The sequence below is a fragment of the Rana temporaria genome, chromosome 9 (assembly GCF_905171775.1).
Source record: "Rana temporaria chromosome 9, aRanTem1.1, whole genome shotgun sequence".
In the NCBI taxonomy this organism is placed as follows: Eukaryota; Metazoa; Chordata; class Amphibia; order Anura; family Ranidae; genus Rana; species Rana temporaria.
In genome coordinates, this window is record NC_053497.1 from 54,868,221 (window position 1) to 54,890,371 (window position 22,151).

General features: G+C 42.4%; 1 protein-coding gene across 2 annotated transcripts in view; it reads right to left on the minus strand.

Annotated features, from left to right (window-relative positions):
- Positions 1-22,151, minus strand: part of LOC120913538 (potassium channel subfamily K member 1-like) — a 62,505-nt gene that overhangs the window by 36,912 nt on the left and 3,442 nt on the right. The window contains exon 1 of one of the 2 annotated variants that reach the window (XM_040323525.1): positions 10,445-10,734. The exons of the other annotated variant lie outside the window; for it this stretch is intronic. The gene's annotated coding sequence lies outside the window, so the exon portion shown is untranslated. Of the gene's footprint in view, positions 1-10,444; positions 10,735-22,151 lie in introns of those variants that run through there. 2 annotated transcript variants of the gene reach the window in all.

Here is a 22,151-nt window from a genome sequence, read left to right on the forward strand (position 1 = left end):
GCCCTCCTCCGCTCCTCTGTCTCTCCCTTCCCGCAGAGCTCACCTCCTCTCCCTCCTTGCAGCGCTCATCTGGGGGAAACAGAGAAGCGGGGGGGACGACAGAGACAGAGGAGCATGGGGGAGGGGACAGGCAGCTGACTCAACAGCTATGGCCTGGGAGATTCTCACTTCTGCCTATTCTTGTCCCATGGGGAGGGGGGGCACCAAACTGATTATTTTCCCCAGGTGAAATAATGTCTAGCTTCCCCACTGGTACTGCCTATAAAAGTACCAGTACCAGCCGTTCTACTCTAATAAAGTAGAACGGCTAGTGGCTAGTGAAGGGGGAGAGGGGGTGTGGGTGGCCGGGGGGGGGGGGGGTGCGGGAGTTGTCCGGCCACCATGGGAGAGACCTGTCAAAGTGGGCCAATCTGGATGAAGTCCAGGGCCAAATTTTTGTCCCAGTCCAGCCCTGGTGTGAAGAATTTTTCAAGGCACTCTATATAACCAGTTTCTGATCTGTTTTTAAATGGACACAAACTCTAAAGTCTGTAGGTACCTACAGATTGGAAATAGTTCTACGATACTGTGAAACCTGGCAATAAATAAACAGGCTAGGTGTTCCCAAAAAATCCCACCATGGTTTGTATAAAGACAAGCAAAAGCCAACATCTTTTACAATGATCTTATCTATAGGTAGCAACTGTCCAAAAAAACAAGCAATTGATTCATCATTAAAATAACGAACAATGCAACAGACATGGTATTTTTTAGAAAAACTGAGAAGATTAAAACAGTTGATTGAAAAATACAAATCGGTTTATACATGTAAACAGTCTATTTAAAAATATATATATAATTGAAATTACTGTATTTATTGGCGTATAACACTCACTTGTTTACCCTGAAAATAGAGGGTAAACTGTGCCTGCGTGTTATACGCAGGGGGCTGTGGAAAGTTTTTTTCCGGAAACTTCCCTCTTAAAGTTATATGCCTGTGCGTGTTATACGCCGATAAATACGGTAAATATAATCAGTTCACCAACAAGTTTTTTTCTTGTGAACAGAAGCAATTTACAAAAATCCACTATGACTGATCAACTTGTCAAAGTCTAAATAGATTGAGAGCACTCCAAATCAAGGGTCCCAAACTGGTGGCCCTCCTGCTGTTTTGCAAAACTACAAGTCCCATGAGGCATTGCAGGGCTAACCGTTACAAGCATGACTCCCATAGGCAGAGGCACGATGGGACTTGTAGTTTCGCAACAGCTGGAGAGCTGCCAGTTTCAGACCCCTGCTCTAAATCAATTGATTTAATAAAAATCGTAACTCAAAAATTCTCCAATCAGTTCAGTCTTATTGAATTATCAATTAAATGATATTGATACGTGTGTGGCCACTATTAGATGGTGGTCCAATGGACAGGTATCCCCAATGGAGCAGAAGGACAAAGAGTGGGTAAATCTTCCCAGCAGGGCAGCAATAAAAACTTCACTAGGAGGTTAGCACAAGACATGACTATAGAACAAAAGTTTTGGCTTTAGATAAACTTTAAGGCCCCATTTACACGAATGGGGCAGACTGTGATTACCCATGGGAGACGCAGCAGGGTTCCCTTTGAATAGCTATGGGTGGGAAGCACCATTCAAAGCAATGAGAGGCTGTCAGGAAATCCTCCAGAAATGTTCATCCGCAGGTGATCGCTGCATGACCAGTTGCATACAACATGTTTACATGTAACTGGTCATGCAACAATTACTTGTGGATGATCGGCCCTGTATGATATGCTTGGCAGCCTCCTGTTTCCTTGAATGTGGCTTCCTGCCTGCAGCCATTTTCAGGGAACCCTGCTGAGAGAGTCTTAGCGAAGTGTGACTGGGGCATAAATCAGTTGCCTAGAGCAATGCAATTTAGAGCAATTTTCTAGCTATTTAAAAATTTTCTGGCCATTTTAACCAGCTTCCAATCACAAAATCAAACAAACAGGTGAAAGCAATCTACAAACATTCCTTCCATACATGAACTGGTGGCAATTTGCCCTAAACCATTCCATTGTTTTCTGTAATATGATGGAAATTGCTAGGGAAGTGAACTACCCTGGAGATGACCAACATTAGGACCTAGGAAAATCGCTTTTTAAGGAATATTTCTGAAGGATCTTACATCTGAATTGCATATATGCGAGTGTGTTTAGTTTATAATTGCTTGATTTTTTATTTCACTGAATTATAGGTGGATTTATCGCACTAAATACAAGTCAATTACAACACAATTATTGTAAATGTGCTGTACACAGCATGTCCAATTTTTCTCTATGGAAAAAGGAAGTACAGAGTCAAGGTCGATGAATCGCATCTGATAAGGAGCTCTCATTACCTAACTATTACGGAGCCCATCTGTTGCAATCAACGGCTAAAATAACATGCACCTCTTGGGGTTTATTGATAAGTATGACTGCCCATACAATAGTCTTTACATGTGTATAAAGGAAAATCTTTGCATATGTATTAAAAAAGATTGCACAATATGGAAAAGATTCCATACTGTACCTGTAGCACTAGCAAGGTCCCAAGAGGTCTAATGGTGACCTCAACGGTTAGGGAGAGCCGACATCCTTCCTTGTAGAGTGGGTTACCAGCATATGCCTGCACACAGGGTGTGCCAGGTGTGCCTGGGCACACCTTAATCATGTTGTAATGTACAGATTTCCCCTGCTGCTTGGATTAAGAGAAAGAGGCAGGGGAATCTCTGTCCTCAGTCTTCTTCCCTGTCTCAAAAGTGGGACAAAGTTATAATAATAATAATAAAAAAAAAAAGACTGACACCAATCTCTGCCCTACTGACATCGTCCACTGCCCTACTGACATTGTCCACTGCCATACTGACATCATCCACTGCCCTACTGACACCGTCCATTGCCTTACTGCCCATATATACACACACACACACATGTGTTTGAACTTTGGGGTGCACACCCTAATGCAGTAGGCTGCGCACACCTAGGGTTACCAGGCATGGTGGGTGGAATACAAGCTGAAGTGATGGGCGCCAGACACCTTTTGAATGCAAAGAGATTTATTGTATCTTGAACAAGAATTGTGGGAGAGAGGGTTAGGGCCAGGACACCCTTAAGTAGATGCAATGACAATTGGCAGACTCCTAGACTTCTATAGGTAGACAGCTATACAGTGGAAGGCCTCCAGCCGGACACCATTTCTGTATAGGTAGGAGCGATGTCTCCTATGGCAAAAAATCTTGTAACAGTCACTAACGGGAATTGTATTTAACTATTGGTAACACAAATAGTTCTTCTCACACTCTACAGTCTCTCACTGTAGGTCTTCACTCATTAAGCTCCCAGTCTCTCACTAGACTCTCAGACCCAATCGCCACTGGATCCCCTGAGCTCTTCCACTTTCAGAACTCGGTATCTTCCTCAAGCATTGGCCCCACTTCCCTGTTGGGTCCCTGGCTTGACACTAACAGATACTCCTCAAGCATCACCCCTGCTGATCCGCTAGGTCCCGGGCTTGGCACTCACAGATGCTCCTAAAGCGTCACCTCTGCTGTCCCGCTGGGTCCCTGGCTTGGCACTCATTGATGCTCCTAAAGCGTCACCTCTGCTGTCCCATTGGGTTCCTGGCTTGGCACTTGCTGAAGTTTTCCCACTTCTTCACTGTCCCCGGCTGGTGAGAGGATTGCTCTGGTACTGGCTCCAGATTACTCACAGTGGTCTCTGGTAACAAGGTGGATGGTTCCTTAGTGGCGACAGCTTCCCCTCTACCTCCGACCACAACTGGTTTCCCCGTCCGGCTAAATCGTTCCTCTCAGTTGGACAATCCTGCAGTCCAAACCCTGCACTGCGTCTGGATAGGCCCTCAGACAGCCTAGTAGCCAGATGTCCCCAGGATGGCTGGTAGGCCTAGCTGCCCAGGCAGCATAAGACATTTCCACCCAGACAGCTGTCCAGGTGGCACAGAACCCTGATCACCTGTCTCCACCCAAATAAATAGGCTCTCCCAGCAGGCCAAGGGACTTAAGAAACCCCCGCCAAATGGCTGAGACACCCCATCCATTCATAACCTGACCTTGCTAAACTCTTGTCTATCTAATGTCATCAGAATAACGCCACCTAGCGACAGAAGAGATAAAGTGCAGCAAGTCCAGAACTAGAGAGGAATCAGTGGATCTACTAACAATTAACCAGGGCAACTACCGCTTGGCAAATAAAATGTACTAGCAACCCTGCCTAAACACCAGGGTGCTACATACCATCATATCGAAAAATGTATATTCTTCCAAGCTGATTTAGAACGATAAAAGTAAAACATAGGCAGAAAATAAAATCCTTTATTATGCAGCCCTTATCAAATTATAAAGGCAGATCTAAACCCCAAATCAAAAATGTAATATAATGCAGTTTCCCAATCCTTAGGTGGTTGCCGTGTTTTTTTCAGGCTGATGGACTAATCCCCCCCCCTGCTGGGCTATTGTATGCTGCCAACTGTCAGAATACCAGAACAGGGGCTGCATTTGGTTCCTTTACATCTGATCGGCAGAAATGTTTCATTTGAAGTAGGTCAGGTGGGAAGGGGTCTACAAAGCCACTCACTATGAACATTATCAGGAACCAGATGAAATTTGGAACAACATATATCCAGCTTTACTTTTTTGGGCTGAGAACAATTTCAGCAAATACAGAAAATGCCTGGGAATTTGCCAGAAATGTAGGATCCTTGTCACTTCCTGTGAGCTGGAAGACATTAAAATCAATGTTATCTTTCTTGTGTATACTACTAATCCTATCAATCCACTATGCAATGAAGAACAAAGGCGGGCTTGTCTGAAATCCTGACCATCATTTAGTAAATCTCCCCCAAGAGGACATAAAATACGTGTTAAATGCTGGATAACAAGGTGAAAATAAAAAGGAAGAAAAAGGTCTGAAAAAAGGAGAGCTAATGACCAGTAAACTGCAATGTAATAAATTGTATCTAAACCCAAAAATCAAAACTTAACAAGGCCTTTCTCAAACTTTTCACCCCATATGAACCCTTTATATAAATGTTCAGGTCTTAGGGATCCTCTGATGAAAAAAAATATTTATTATGTGACTGTAAAAGGTTCTTAAAAAAAATAAAAACAAACAAACACACATACATGTTATACTTACCTGGTTTATGCAATGGTTTTGACCAGAGCAGCCCTGATCCTCCTTGTCTATGGTCCCCTGCTGGCACTGTGGGCTCCTCTTCCTCCTCGAGTGGCACATGTTTGGGCTTGATCCCGATCTTGGCTCAGCCCCCCAGCTCCCTCGTCACTGGATTTGATTGACAGCAGAAACAGCCAATGGCTCCCTCTGCTATCAATCTGCCGTGTGAGGAGGAGGAGGGAGAGAGGCGCTGCACTCAGGCACAGCGCTGGATCGAGACAAGGCTCAGGTATAAAAGGGGGGGGGGGGGCTGCAGAAAATAAGTTCAGATACACAACCTGAAGCCTTTCAGTGGGGAAAATGCCCCTTACATTGGTGGTCAGGGAAGAAAGCCCTCACATTGGTGGTCAGGGAACAAAGCCCCTCACATTGGTGATCAGGAAGAAAGCCCCTCACATTGGTGATCAGGAAGAAAGCCCCTCACATTGGTGATCAGGAAGAAAGCCCCTCACATTGGTGATCAGGGAAGAAAGCCCCTCACATTGGTGATCAGGGAAGAAAGCCCCTCACTTTGGTGGTCAGGGAAGAAAGCCCCTCACTTTGGTGGTCAGGGAAGAAAGCCCCTCACTTTGGTGGTCAGGGAAGAAAGCCCCTCACTTTGGTGGTCAGGGAAGAAAGCCCCTCACTTTGGTGGTCAGGGAAGAAAGCCCCTCACTTTGGTGGTCAGGGAAGAAAGCCCCTCACTTTGGTGGTCAGGGAAGAAAGCCCCTCACATTGGTGGTCAGGGAAGAAAGACCCTCACATTGGTGGTCAGGAACAAAGCCCCTCACATTGGTGATCAGGAACAAAGCCCCTAACATTGGTGATAGGGAAGAAAGCCCCTCACATTGGTGATCAGGGAAGAAAGCCCCTCACATTGGTGGTCAGGGAAAAAAGACCCTCACATTGGTGGTCAGGGAAAAAAGACCCTAACATTGGTGATCAGGAACAAAGCCCCTAACATTGGTGATAGGGAAGAAAGCCCCTCACATTGGTGGTCAGGGAAGAAAGCCCCTCACATTGGTGGTCAGGGAAGAAAGCCCCTCACATTGGTGGTCAGGGAAGAAAGCCCCTCACATTGGTGGTCAGGGAAGAAAGCCCCTCACATTGGTGGTCAGGGAAGAAAGCCCCTCACTGTGGTGGTCAGGGAAGAAAGCCCCTCACATTGGTGGTCAGGGAAGAAAGCCCCTCACATTGGTGGTCAGGGAAGAAAGCCCCTCACATTGGTGGTCAGGGAAGAAAGCCCCTCACTGTGGTGGTCAGGGAAGAAAGCCCCTCACATTAGTGGTCAGGAAGAAAGCCCATCATGTTGGTGATCAGGAAGAAAGACCCTCACATTGGTGGTCAAGAAAAATATCCCCTACAGTGGTGGTTAGCATGCCACCCTTACAGATAGCTAAATAGATCATTGGTGTCATTTGGCAGGCTCTGCCAAGAGCCTGTTGGACGGAAAGTCACCCTCTGGAGGAACCCTAATGTTCCATGGAACAATGGTTGAAAATGGCTGCTGTAACTAGTAAGAAATCGAGCTGGTCTTTTAAAATCATGTTACAATCTGGATACATTTCATGCCTAAATTCAGTGAAAGATATATTTTTTAGCAACAAGTTCAATTGTTATTACCTTGCACTACACAATTATGAACAAAGCTGTTAAAAAGTAAAGTAAGTACATTAATGTACGTTTAGGACGGTTTGAACTATATCTGCAAGCAGAGACAGATGTGTGTGTATGTCTGCCATACATAATCTATGCTGAGTAGTGCATTGTCTTAGTCAGCACAATGTACAATGTATGGTGATCAGTATAAGGAGACATGGCTTGTTGTGTAGAATACAGCGGATGCTTTTCATGTCTCATCTTGGATCAACTCTATGAAAGACATCCTGGAAGGGAGAGAGCCTCCAGGATCTTTTTATGCTGCATGGAGTTGAAGATGTGTACACCTGCTCTATTGCCTTCCGGAAGATCTTGTGAAAACACAATAGCAGTTATTTATTGAGGTAAACAACCACATGACGGTACCCATACCAACCAAACAGAAGAGTTTAAGTGTTCCGAGGTCAAGTCTGACGAAAGACGAAACCTGTTAGTCACTGGGTTACTGATTAATTTCTCTTTGTACCGGTTTTCATGCAGTTTTTAACACATTTTTCAATGCGCATTGACGCACGTTTTTTCACATGCGTTGACCTGCGTTTTTAATGGGTTTTTTTTAGTTGGCCAATAAACTATTTAGGCTTGTTACCAGGGGCTGAAAATACATGAAAACACATCATACATGCATTTTCATGCGTTGCCATCGACTTAGAATGGCCTAAAAACACATTAAAGCGGGAGTTCACTAGAATTTTTTTTTTTTAACCTTAGATTAATGCTCATTTTGTCAAGGGGAATCGGGTAGTTTTTTTTAAAATCTAAGCAGTACTTACCGTTTTAGAGAGCGATCTTCTCCGCCGCTTCCGGGTATGGTCTTCGGGACTGGGCGTTCCTATTTGATTGACAGTCTTCCGACAGGCTTCAGACAGTCGCATCTATCGCGTCACGAGTAGCCGAAAGAAGCCGAACGTCGGTGCCACTCTATACGGTGCCTGCGCACCGACGTTCGGCTACTTTTGGAAAATCGTGACACGATGGATGCGACCGTCGGAAGCCTGTCGGAAGACTGTCAATCAAATAGGAACGCCCAGTCCCGCAGCCCATACCCGGAAGCGGCGGACAAGATCGCTCTCTAAAACGGTAAGTACTGCTTAGATTTTAAAAAAACTACCCGATTCCCCTTGACAAAATGAGCATCAATCTAAGGTTAAAAATTAACTTTTCGGGTGAACCTCCACTTTAAGGCTGGGTTCACACCTCCGAAGAATGCGACTCGCAGCAGGGGTCCGATGCACCCCCGTTCTCCGTTTCAGCCCAGGTTCACATTGATGCTAAGCAAGAACAAAGATTGTCTCTAGACAGCCGCACTCTGAACAAATTGTAGACTTTTATTAAAAGAAGGACAGCACTACAAGTCACAGCAAAATAAAATAAAACCTGACTGCAGATGCGTTTCGCACTGAAACTAGTGCTTAGTCATTGATGCTACTTTGAAATCCTGCCCACTTCACTTGAAGTATCGCGATTTCAAAGTAGCAAGGTCAGCGCGATTTCTGGTGCTACTTGATAGACATCCGTGTGGCTTCATACACAGATGTCTATTGAAGTCGCGCCTGAAAAATCGGCAAAAGTAGTGCAGGAACTACTTTTGTAAATCGGTGCGGCGCCACAAAATAGGTGTCGCACCGATTGGAACAGTGCCATTGCCTCCAATAGACTGCGACTTGTCATTCGATTTGATCTCTTAAATCGCATGACAAATCGCTCCAATGTGAACTCAGGCTCAGGGAGAAATAAGGGCTGAATTTTTGCCTGAATTTGGCCCTGAAACGGAGCCAAAGACGCAAGCTGTTTCGCAGCCGCAACGGAGATATGTGAGCCGGCTCTATTTTGAGAAAGTCACAATGTCCTGTCATGCAAATTGGTTGCGGAGAAACTCGCATGCAATTCGCATAGGTGTAAACCCAGCCTGAAGCAGAGAAGAAAACAGACTTAAAGGCCAAGTTCACATCTATCTGTGGCCACCTTTGTGCACTTTTAGTGCATTTTCACCCACTTTCATTATTCTAATAAGCATCTCATGCACAGAAAAATGGACATGCCTCATTTTTAATTGGTTGTTCAGAGATCTGAACAGCCTCATTGAATAAATATGCGGCTTATGACACATACGCAATAAAAAGGTATTGGCCCTAGTACTTGTATGTATGAATGAGTGAGGGTCCTTAGATTGTAAGCTCCTTGAGGGCAGGTACTGATGTGAATATATATATATATATATATATATATATATATATATATATATATATATATATAATGTTCTGGGTAAATATATATATAATGTTCTGGGTAAATTGTCACCTTTACCTGTAATAAATAAAATAATGCCGCGTACAGACGGTCGTTTTTTTGTGATGAAAAAAAACCGACGTTTTTGAAAACGTCATTTAAAATGACCGTGTGTGAGGAAAACGTTGTTTTATGTCTTCTGAAAAACGTCCAAATTTTTTTTCGAACATGCTAGAATTTTTTGTGTCGTTTTTCAAAACGTCGTTTTTTTTGTGTCAATTAAAATGATAGTGTGTGGGCAAAACGACGTTGAAAACAACGTTTTTAAACCCGCGCATGCTCAGAAGCAAGTTATGAAGCGAGCTTCAATGGAACAGAGTGCCGTCGTACGTGCTGAACGTAACCGCGCTTTGCTAGAGCATTTTGAAAAACGATGGTGTGTAGGCAACGTCGTTTTTGAAAATGACGTTTCAAAAACTTCGGTTTTTTTCATCACATAAAACGTCGTTTTGTTTCATCACAAAAAACGACCGTCTGTACGCGGCATAAGGTATTGGTGTGAACAAGCCTGAACTCTTTTCAAAAACTCGCTGTGGCACACAGGCATCTACCCCTTCTATCTATACCACAGGTTTTAAACACAAGGCCCACGGGCCAAATCCAGCCCTCTAGGCCATTTCATGTGGCCCTTGCACCTCTCCTTCCAGCCCTCCTCTGGTCCTCCTCCAGACCCTTACTTTCTGCTTTCAAGCAATGCATCCATCTTCTTCCCAGCAGCAGCATAAGGAAAGGGGGGTGCACTGTGATGTAAGGGAGAGTAGGGGACTCAACTTCTGATGGTGGGGTGGCTCTTCGACATCTAATGTAAGATGAGGGGATGCGCTGGACATCTAATCTTACAGATACGACCGGCCCTTTTGAGGGCAATCATAATGCTGATGCGACCCACAACGAAATCGAGTTCGACACCCCTGATCTATACCATTGCCGTTGATGTGTTTTAGTGCGTCCCTAAATAGGTTTTAAAATATAAATGTATGGACGGTGCCTCGATAATCCTGATAATTACTTTCATGTAATAAAATACATGCATTGCCTATTGAAACTCATAGCAAATCAGCAATTCAGGCTTTATGAAGTTGGCCTTTGATGGGTGAAGAAAGCGTAATTCTTACCGATTGCCTTTGGGAATGGAAACCCTCTTTATGCACTGTTGGCATCCCCCCCTCCAAAAAAAATAATTAAATAGATTCTTGTTAGCAAACAAAAATAGAACTTTCTTAAACAGGAAAGCGTTTAACGTAAGCAAGACCAGACGTTGGAGGACGATTTAGTAGTCGAAATATAAAGCACAACATTTGAAGGGGTTAAAGTCTCTAAACGTACCTGTTGGGTCTCAGTGTCTCCCTGGTCTCTCAGCTTCTCCTTGGAGTGTTGATATCCGTTCCCTCGCTAGCTCTTTGTTTGCCTCATATACACAATGTACATTTGCTCTCTCATTTACATTAAAGTCCCATATCTAGTGTAGTGGACTGTATTGTTGTGTGCCCCTCGCCCAGGGTCTAGCTCAGCCTGTCCTTCTGGTTTAGTCGCCTCAGCTGCCCTCTCCACCTCTGAACAGAAAAACTTTTTAGCTGAGAGGAAAAAGTCAGAACTTCCTGAGGCTGCAGAGAGGGAGGAGAGGGTGTCAGCCGTGTAGGAGGAGAGACAGAAACCAGTCACAGAGGAGTGACACCATGTACAGTGTGAGGAAATAAGAATAGTAAGAGAGCCAACTGACACATACAGGGGTATCAACAAAACAGGCACAAAAGAAAATACAGCAGAAACAATGTACTAGTAATATTTTATCACACATGTACTGCAGGCTGCTGTGTTACATTAGGTGTATGTACATAGGTGTGCACAGCCTACTGCATTAGGGTGTGCACAGGGCAGCCATCAGGAATTATTGGGCCCCTTACACAGCTTCCGGCATGGGCCCCCTGGGGGGGGGGGGGCCTTTACAAAAAAAGAAGAAATAAAAATATATATATATATATATATATATATATATATATATATATATATATATATATATATATATATATAAGAAAAGGGGGGTAGCCATCCAGGGGCCCTGGGGACCTCTGGGCCCTTTAATAAAAAATAAATAAATTATATATATATATATATATATATATATATATATATATATATATATATATATATATATATATATATATATATATATATATATATATATATATATACACACACATATTATTATTATTTTTTTTATAAAAAGAAATTACAAAAAAGGGGGGTTGCCATCCAGGGCCCTTTAATAAAAAAAAAATATATATATATATATATATATATATATATATATAAATATAAACAAACATAAAAAAATAAACATTTATAAAAATAAAAAAAAGGGGGGTTTGCCACATGGGGCCCTCTGAGCCCTTTAATAAAAAAAAAAAATATATTGAAATTATATACTGAAATTGAGAAGCGGGGGGGGGGGCTGCCGCGACTTGAGAAGCGGGGGGGGCCCCTTTAGAAAAAAAGAAGAAATACAAATATATATATATATATATATATATATATATATATATATAAGAAAAGGGGGGTAGCCATCCAGGGGCCCTGGGGACCTCTGGGCCCTTTAATAAAAAAAAAAATATATATATATATATATATATATACATACACACACACACACAAATTATTATTATTTTTTTTATAAAAAGAAATTACAAAAAACAAAAAAGGGGGGTTGCCATCCAGGGCCCTTTAATAAAAAAATAAATGTATATATATATATATATATATATATATATATATATATATAAATAAACAAACATAAAAAAATAAACATTTATAAAAAAAAAAAAAAGGGTGTTTGCCACATGGGGCCCTCTGAGCCCTTTAATTAAAAATATATATATATATATATATATATATATATATATATATATATATATATATATATATAAAGAAATAAAATAATATAAATAAAAATTATTATTTTTTATAAAAAAAGGCGGGGTTGCCATCCGGGGCCCTGGGGACCTCCGGACCTCTAAAAAAAAAAAAAAAAAATTGGCACTTTAATAAAAAAAATATATATTAAAATGTTTTTTTTTTTTTATAAAAAATAAATAAATAAAAGGGGAGTTGCTATCCGGGATTTTTTTTTTTTTTAAAGAGGGTTGCCATCCGGGCCCCTTACAGGTGTGCTGCCTGTACCCCCCTGATGGCGGCCCTGGGTGTGCACCCCAAAGCTCAAACGCACGTGCGTGCGTGTACTGTGCAAGTGTATATATAGAGCAGTGAATGGTGTCAGTAGGGCAGACATTTGTGTCAGTAGTAGTTTTTATTTTTAAAAAAACAGGTGGAATCTGCGCCACACTGGATGATTAGGGTGTGCCCAGGCACACCTGGCACACCCTGTGCGTATGCCTATGTGTACGTATATTGTTTAAAAACATATTCTGCAGCACTTTCTAGAAAAATTGCAATCACTTTTTTTGGAGACTGAATAAAATCAGCATCCAGGTTTTTATTGTCAAAGCTTAAAGTAGAGTTGCACCCAGAAATTGAACTTCTGCTTTAAAGTGAAGGTGACCCCCTGACATTCCACATTTAGCATGTCATTTGGGGGAGGGGGGGTGAGATACCCTCTTTTTAGGAGCATCTAGCTCCCACTTCCTCCCGGGGTGCCAGAAGGAAGTTCTCTTCGCCCCCTCCCTCCTTTTTTACCGCTTTAACACTTCACAACTGTGCGACTGGACCCCTTGGGCTCATTCACACAGGCAGCCAGGGTGGCATGAAGGGAGGCTTTATAAGCAGGCAGTTGAGCCCGGGTTTTACCACCCACCTAAACTAAGAAATGCAGTCATTTAGGGCTGTACCCATTCTTCAGTTAAAATGCTTTCTGTCAGTAATAAAATGAAATGGCATGTTGCATAAAGAGGCAACAGGCAGCCTCCGCTGAACATGACCCAATGAAGTGCTACAACAACGTGAAATGCACATGGATGTGATGTGGTGGGTCAGGTTATTAAGAGTTGAAACACGCAATGATATCACCTCACTGCCTTTCGAATGCCCTCTGAAAAGCAAGCCACAATTTCCAGTGGACTCCCTTCAGGTAATCATTCCCCATTGTTTCCTAAAATACTTTGTTCTGCATTGTGTCTATGGAGGTAGCCATCTTGGTAGAGGCAGCGCTTTGCTTTCTAATGTCAGAGAGTGAGTAAGTGAAAAGTGTAGAGTGCAATCCCCAAATATCACGCTGAATCCCCCCAGACTAGCAGTCAGATACAGCGGTGCCCTATGCTGGCCAGTGATGGATCAAAATTTGGCTAGTTTAGGAGGAACTGGCCAAATTTCAATCCATCTAAGGCCATTCATTCTCAAAAGAAATTGATGTAACAATCTACTTTTTTTTCGAACAGGATGTTGGAAAATGTTCAATAGATCAGTGGCTGCAGCGCTAATCAGTGTATAGGGTAGGAGTCCCTGCTGTCAGAATACAATAGCACAGCGGGGGGGGGGGATTCCTCCATCCACCATGTTTATGTCAATGGAGGATTCCGATCGTTTTTGTTTTTTTAATGAGCCCTCTGGCTGTTTAAAAGAAAACCTATCTGTCTATGGCCAGCCTAATGTGTAAGTTCAATGCAAAAAAAAACTAGACTGTTGATGGTACTCACTATCTATTCCAAGGCAAAGCCCTAATGGTGTGCCATCATCAAAAGTGCAATCAACACAAGCCCTGTCTTTGACTATTTAACCAAAAAATAGGCATATACATCACCAATCTTGTCTCCAAATACCACCCAAACCGTCCTCTCCGCTCCTCCCAAGACCTCCAAGCTTCCCTGTCTCCTCCTCCCATGCTCGGCTCCAGGATTTCTCCAGAGTCTCTCCCATCCTCTGGAACTCACTACCTAAACCTGTCCCGCTATTCCCTACTCTTGCTACCTTCAGGCCATCCCTGAAAACTCATCTCTTTAGGGACACCTCCAACTAATCTTTTACCACGCCCATCAGCTCATTCCCCACAATTACAACCTTTTGTACCACCTGCCCCACTCTAATAGACTGTAAGCTCTTCTGAGCAGGGACTCTTTATCCTCTTGTATTTTATTGTATTATAACTGTATTGTAAAGCGCTGCATAACATTTTGGCACTATATAAATCCTGTATAATAAACAACAACATACACACACACACACACACACACACACACACACACACACTGATCTTTCATAAGATTTGATGGAAGATAAGATAACTGACTGCTCACAATCAGTAGTTGATGGAATATGTTTTTTTCTATTCTGTCTGCTGGTCCATTACATAGCTTTCAAAACAGACGTATCTACGCAAACTTGTGGTTTATTCATATGCAAACATCTATTCAGAAAGAAGGTTTCAGCAAGTCATCCATTTGCTATTGACATGCATGAATTAGGTGGCCGCTTGTTCTTGGCAGTGGCAGAAACTGTTTGTCCTACTGGTACATTCAGCAGAGTTTTGTGGTTTGGAAGTCATTGTTTGTATTTGCACAGCTCTGGAACTCTTATGGTTGATTCACATGGGAAGCACTTACCTACCATCATTATTAGGGTGCAAATTCAATGGTCAGAAATGGTGCAGTTCACATAGTTAAAGCCGAAGTGGAAATGATTAAATGCTGAAAATAACTTTTTTTTATCACAGAAGAGATTCTGTGTATTTTTTTCCCTCTACCATGAATGTTTTCCCCCCTGGCCCATCAACAATATTTTTCATCTTTGTACACAAAAATTTTTGCAATGGAATTACTGTTTTCTGGCACTGAGGCAAAGGACACCTACAAACCGAGGTCTAAATTTAAAATGTTTTGATACTTAAAGGGGTTGTAAAGGGTTGTTTTTTATTTTCTAAATAGGTTCCTTTAAGCTAGTGCATTGTTGGCTCACTTACCTTTTCCTTAGATTTCCCTTCTAAATGTTTTTTTTCTTTGTCTGAATTTCTCACTTCCTGTTTCTCCTCAGTAACCTTTCCACCATCATCCAAACGGTGGAAAGTCAGTCAGAACAGCTTACTAATCACCTTACTGAGGAGAAACAGGAAGTGAGAAATTCAGACAAAGAAAAAAAACATTTAGAAGGGAAACATGATTGACGGCTGGCTATGGCGCATCACGCTTCCCGAAAATAGCCGAAATAGGACTTGGCTCTTCACGGCGCCTGCGCAGTCAGCTCCTAGTCTGTGCGCAGGCACCGCATAGCGCCGTGAAGAGCAGAGTCCTACACCGGCTATTTTCGGGAAGCGTGACGCGCCATAGCCGGCCGTCAATCATGTTCCCCTCTTCATAGGAACGCCTACACCCCGCGGGGAGTCTGAAACGAAACTAAACGGATTAAACTGTGAGTACAGCCCAAAAAAATAAAATAAAGGCATACTGTAGCTCACTCTAGTATGCTGAATGGCATGGTAGAAAGTTTTATTTTAGGGTGAACCCCCGCTTTAATAAAGGAAATCGGTCATTAAAGAAAAATGCAGGCTGCCATAACTCGCCTCCTTAAAAAAAAAAAAACTAGACACCTAGCTCTCGTGTAGAATTTTTGCTTAGTATTGAGTCACCGACGTGGAGCAAGCATTCAGGAAATCTGACTTCACCTGCTTTATAAACTGAATAAGCTTGCGAGCAAACCAAACTAATGACTCAGAACCTTCTTAATTGGTACAGCTGCTGGCACTGATAACAACCTCATAAGTATATAAATATATCAAAGCAAATAAAATGCTGCACCATTTTAAGATTACCGTGTACACACGATCGGAAAATTCCGACAAGAAAAGTCAGATGTGAGCTTTTGGTCCGAAATTCCGACCGTGTCTATGCTCCATCGGACTTTTGCTGTCGGAATTTCCGCCAACAAAAGATTGAGAGCTGGTTATCAGATTCTCGGACGGAAAAAATTCCTATCGGAAATTCCGTTCGTCTGTAGCAATTCCGACGCGCAAAATTCCGACGCATGCTCAGAAACATTGAACTTCATTTTCTCGGCTCGTCGTAGTGTTGTACGTCAACGCGTTCTTGACGGACGAAAGTTCAGAGAACTTGTGTGTATGCAAGCCAAGCTTGAGCGGAATCCATCCAAGGTTTTTCCGACGGAAAATCCGATCGTGTGTACGTGGCATAACAATGTCATATGACACATATAAAATGCATGAATATCTTAGTGCAAACCGTGCATGATATTATATAAAAATGTCCATTGTGCGATCTGATCCGTCATGGACGGATGGGGATGTATCGCCATCGATCTGATTTTGGCGGATCAAGTCAGATGTCAGCGGACATTTCTCCACTGACATCCGACACTCCATAGGATTGTATGGAGTGGCCGTTCAGGTCCGCCGACAAAACTGACAGGGAGCCAATGGCTGCGCTGCTATCGATCTATCCATCCAAATCGGGACATGAGACACCAGCTACAGATGCAGATGGTGTGCTTGTCCCCGAACAGAAGATAAAAGTGTCCAGGTAAGTAAAACAGGGGGGGGGGGGGGGTTCTGGGAAGTTGCAGCACTGAAAAAGGTTTTTCACCTTAATGCAGGGCCGGTCCTATGATGGGACCGGGTGGTACCATGGGTACCAGGCAGCACTTTTAGGGGGACAGCATACTGATGCCCGCCAGCCCGTTCCGCCAGCTCCGCTACCCAAATAAAATGTATGTCCTTTTTTTCCCACAAATAGAGCTTTCTTTTGGTGATATTTGATCACCTCTGCGGTTTTTATTTTTTGTGCTATAAATATATATTTTTTTAACTTTTTGCTATAATAAATATCCCCAAAATTTAGAAAAATAAACAATTTTCTTCAGTTAAGGCCAATATGTATTCTTCTACATATTTTTGGTACAAAAAAAAACCACAATTAGCGTACATTGATTAGTTTGCGCAAAAGACATTGTGGCCGCCGGCAATTCACAGGTCCCTTTATACTCCTGGATACATGTATAGAGCCATGGCAGGTCCTTTTATACGCCTATATGCATGTATAGAGCCATAACAGGCCCTCTTTATACATCTATAGAGCCATGACAGGTCCTCTTTATACATGTATAGAGCCATGACAGGTTCTCTTTATACATCTATAGAGCCATGACAGGCCCTCGTTCTACTCCTTTATACATGTATAGAGCCATGTCAAGTACTCTTTATAGTCCTATATACATTTATAGAGCCATGACAGGTCATCTTGATATTCCTTTACATGTAAAGAGTAATGACAGGTCCTCTATATACATGTATAGAGCCATGACAGGTCCTCTTTATACTCCTATACATGTATAGAGCAATGACAGGTCCTCTTTATACTCCTTTATACATGTATAGAGCCATGACGGGTCCCCTTTAGTTATCATGATATAAAATAAGGAATGTGGGGGCCTTTTGGTTGGCGTGATTTGGCGTTTCATTCTTGGTCCCAGGCAGCACAATGTCTTGGGCCGGCACTGCCTTAAAGGAGTTCTCTGACCTAAAACTTTTATCCCCCGCTGTGCCCGGGCTGTAAAACTATACAAAATAAACTTTCACTTACCTGCCTACGATCCCCCGTTGTTCCGATATCGCCGTCCCGTTCTCCGGTCCCGGTCTCTTCCACTTCCTGCGGGTCGGTGACTCACAGTGCGCTCAGCCTATCAGCGGCCGCGACGGGACATTGCTGCGGCCGCTGATAGGCTGAGCGCACTGTGAGTCACCGACCCGCAGGAAGTGGAAGAGACCGGGACCGGAGAACGGGACGGCGATATCGGAACAACGGGGGATCGTAGGCAGGTAAGTGAAAGTTTATTTTGTATAGTTTTACAGCCCGAGCACAGCGGGGGTTAAAAGTTTTAGGTCAGAGAACTCCTTTAATGCATAAATTGCATTAAGGTGGAAAACCATGAGGGTTTACAACTGCTTTAATATAGCACAGCATTTTATTTGCTTTTATTCACCTGCTTCATGCTTGTTCCAGGTCTGCGACTCAAATTTTGAAGTCAGAAGATAGAAAAAGCCAGTTAGCATTTTCAGAAGGTCATTAATAGCAGCGTTCTTCATGCTTTCAGTACAGGCCTCCTTTAATGCTGTAATTGGATGAAGACTTGCCATGAAGAAAACCAAAAGCTTAGCTTCAAAATATTGGAAAGAGTCCATAACTAATTTAAATGGCAAGCAAATGCATTTTTACAAAATAAAAAAAAAATTTACCCCAGATAATCCTGTTAGAAATGTTAATGCCTAAAGGTTATAAGAGGGATTACATATTTTATTTGCTTAGTATTATAGCACATAAAGAATATTTCCATTATTTATTCAGACTGATTCACTAAGTAGTGCCAAGAGCAATGAGAACATGCAATGTGTAAGATCCCAGAGCAACCAATCATCATGCAGGTGCGCTCAGATACATGCATTTGTAAAGTGCAGATTGCATCTGATAGAGATGAAATATATATATACACATATATATATATATATATATAACACCATGGTATATACAGTTCTTTAAATTATTCATGCCCCTTGAAATTTTCCACATTTATTTATATTACAACCAAAACCGTACATGTATTTTATGTAATAGACCAACACAAAATGGCACATAATTGTGAAGTGAAAGGAAAATGATAAATGGTTATTCAAAATGCTTTACAAGTCAATACTTTGTAGAATCATCTTTCACTGCAATTACAGCTGCAAGTCTCTACCAGCTTTGCACATCTAGAGAGGGACATTTTTGCCCATTCTTTGCAAAACAGCTCAAGCTCTGTCAGATTGGATGGAGAGCATCTGTGAACAGCAATCTTCAAGTCTTGCCACAGATTCTCAATTGGATTTAGGTCTGGACTTTGACTGGCCCATTCTAACACATGAATGCTTTCATCTAAACCATTCCATTGTATCTCTGGCTGTATGTTTAGGATCGTTGTCCTGATGGAGGGTAAACCTCTGCCCAAATCTCGAGTCTTTTGCAGACTAACAGGTTTTCTTCTAAGATTACCCTGTATTTGGTGCCATCCATCTTCCCATCAACTCTGACCAGCTTTGTTGTCCCTGCTGAAGAACAGTATCCCCACAACATGATGCTGTCACCACCATGTTTCACAGTGGGGATGGTGTGCTCAGGGTGATTTGCTTTTAGGCCAAAAAGTAAAATTTTGGTCTAATCTGACCAGAGCACCTTCTTCACAATGTTTGCTGTGTTCCTCACATGGTTTCTTGCAAATTGCAAACAGAACTTCTCATGGCTTTCTTTCAACAATGACTTTCTTCTTCCATAAAGGCCACATTTGTGGAATGCACAACTAATAGTTGTCCTGTGGACAGATTCTCCCACCTGAGCTGTGGATCTCTGCAGCGCCTCCAGAGTTACCATGGGTCTCTTAGTTGCCTCTCTGATTAATGCTCTCCTTGTCTGGCCTGTCAGTTTAGGTAGATAGCCAAGTCTTGGTAGGTTTGCAGTTGTGCCATACTCTTTCCATTTTCGGATAATGGATTGAACAGCGCTCCGTGAGATGTTAAAAGCTTGGGATATATAAATTTTTTTAGAACCTAACCCCGCATAAACTTCTCTACAAACTTTTCCCTGACCTGTCTGGTGTGTTTCTTGGCCTTCATGATGCTGTTTATTCACTACGGTTCTCTAACAAACCTCTGAGGGCTTCACAGAACAGTTGCATTTATACTGAGAAGAAATTACACACAGATGGACTCCATTTACTAATTCGGTGACTTCTGAAGACAATTGGTTCCACTAGATTTTAGTTAGGGGTATGAGAGTAAAGGGGGCTGAATACAAATGCATGCAACTCTTAGCAGATATTTATTTGTAAAACCATTTAAAAATTGTCTTTACAGTTCACAATTATATGCCACTTTGTGTTGGTCTATCACATAAAATATAGTTACATTTTTGGTTGTAACATGACACGATTTGGAAAATTTCATGGGAATGAATATACGGTACATGGCATGAACATAAAGGGACACATTTGTAGTAGCAAACATACTGCATTACTGCTGTATTTATAAACTGGGTGGATGCTTCTTTGAATCCTGTAAGCACAGAGTCTTGCCAGCCCAGGGCTCCACGCCCTTGTTAAACCCTCGCAGTCAGAAGAAGCTACGTCATAAGAAAACAGTGGAAATGCTCTAGAACAGACAATTATATGAAAACATACTGCATACGAATGCTATTACCATTTTATGTAACCGATTATGTTTTTAGTTGAAAGAATTCCAATCCTATAAATAAGCATATTATTGTTTAAAGCCCAATACTTGCTGGCCGAAAAAAAAAACGTTTCTATTACTAATATATGTGCCCGTTTTCAGTGCTATATAAACTGTATGTAGCATCAGCTACCTATAATATACAGCAATGGCGGCTGGTGCTATAAACTATTTTATTTCCCCAACATAGTGAGTGCATCACACGGCACAGATAGGAAGGGTGACCACGTGTCCTGGTTTGCCCGGGACAGTCCCGCATTTTGCAGGTCTATACCGGGCACATTCATTCCAGGACAATACAGTGTCCTGGAATGAAACTGACACAGCCACCCCCCGGGCCAATCTGATGCCGCCAAAAAAGGCCGCCATATCACCGCTTTACTCACTGACAGTACTTGTCCTGGCCGGGAATGCCTGGAGAAGCACAATCCTGCCCTCTGCTTGTGATTGGAGAAATCATAAATCCCGCCTCTTGTGTCCAATCACTGTGCTGTGATTCGTTACAGCACAAGCTGATTTTTGGAAAGGGAGGGTGTCCCTGAATGGTAGTTTGGAAATGTGGTCACCCTACAGATAGGTCACATTTTAGATGCATTGAGGTGCCTTTTGATATGAACGGCCCGTCACTGAGTTGCGTGTGTTACGCAAATCTACGTTTTACCAAACAGGAACACATCAATGAGTATTGGCACTTAAAATACAGAGCTGTTGGTTTCGAGTCAGCTAGCACTTTTATGTACTATTCATGAAGAGGAGAGCAGCAGATAATCTCTCTAGTATAACACACTAAAGCCTCGTACACACAGGCTGAATGTCGGGAGACAACAACCGGTTAAAAAAAAAAAAAAAACGGGCGACATTCGGCCGTGTGTATGTCGGTCTAAATAGCAATTCATGAAATGGAATTTTGTGACATTACAATATAGTTAAAAATAGAGAAAAAAGGAAAATAGAGCATTGCTTTGTGCCAACACAGGGCACCGTCCCCCACCACCGCTTTTCAAAGGACACCAAGCAACACCCATTTTAGCATGCAGGAAGGTGTGATCAAGCCCTTATACCAACGCTGTATCCTGGCCTAGGCCAACAAGGCCTAGGGCAGCACGGAAAGAGTCCCTGCTGGCTTGCGCTACACTGTTAGTGTACCACAAGCTTCTTCTAATTATGACTGTCCTATCATCCTGGAGCACAAACCTTTCTCACCGTGCTATATGTTTTCTGCTGTACCATTGGCATAGTTATATCTTCTTAGTCCTCTCCATAAAATTATCAGACATTTGTGCTTAAAGTAGAACTATCTTTCATTTTGGATAGAGTAAGGGTGGGTTATATCCCCTGTGAGTTTATTTCTCACCATCCCTGTCCCATTGCAGAGATTTCCCTTCACTTCCTGCCCCATTGCCAAACAGGAAGTGAGAGGAAATCTATAAAAATTAAGGGAATTAAATGCCCCCCCCCCAGGCCTTAAGAACTAGTGTTCCCACTCGAAAATTTCAGGGTGGGCCTTAAACAGTAAGGGGTGTGGCCTTGACAGGAAAGGGTGGGTCATTTTTTTTTTTTTTTTAACAGAAGGAATATTTATTCAAGAAAATCAAACGGTTACATGCTCATTCAAAGTGAGACAGTACTGAAAGCTGAAAATTGACTTGGGCAAGAAGGTGCGCAAGTGCCTGGTATGGAAGTGGTTAAGCAGATCTTATCCCTAAATTATATCTTAAGCTGCCCTGCCTCCCTCTTTAACCTTACAGGGCTTTTTTCCCTACAGTAGACTTCATTTGTTCTGCAATGTAGCACTTCCGCTTTTCTCATCTAGGTGAGACA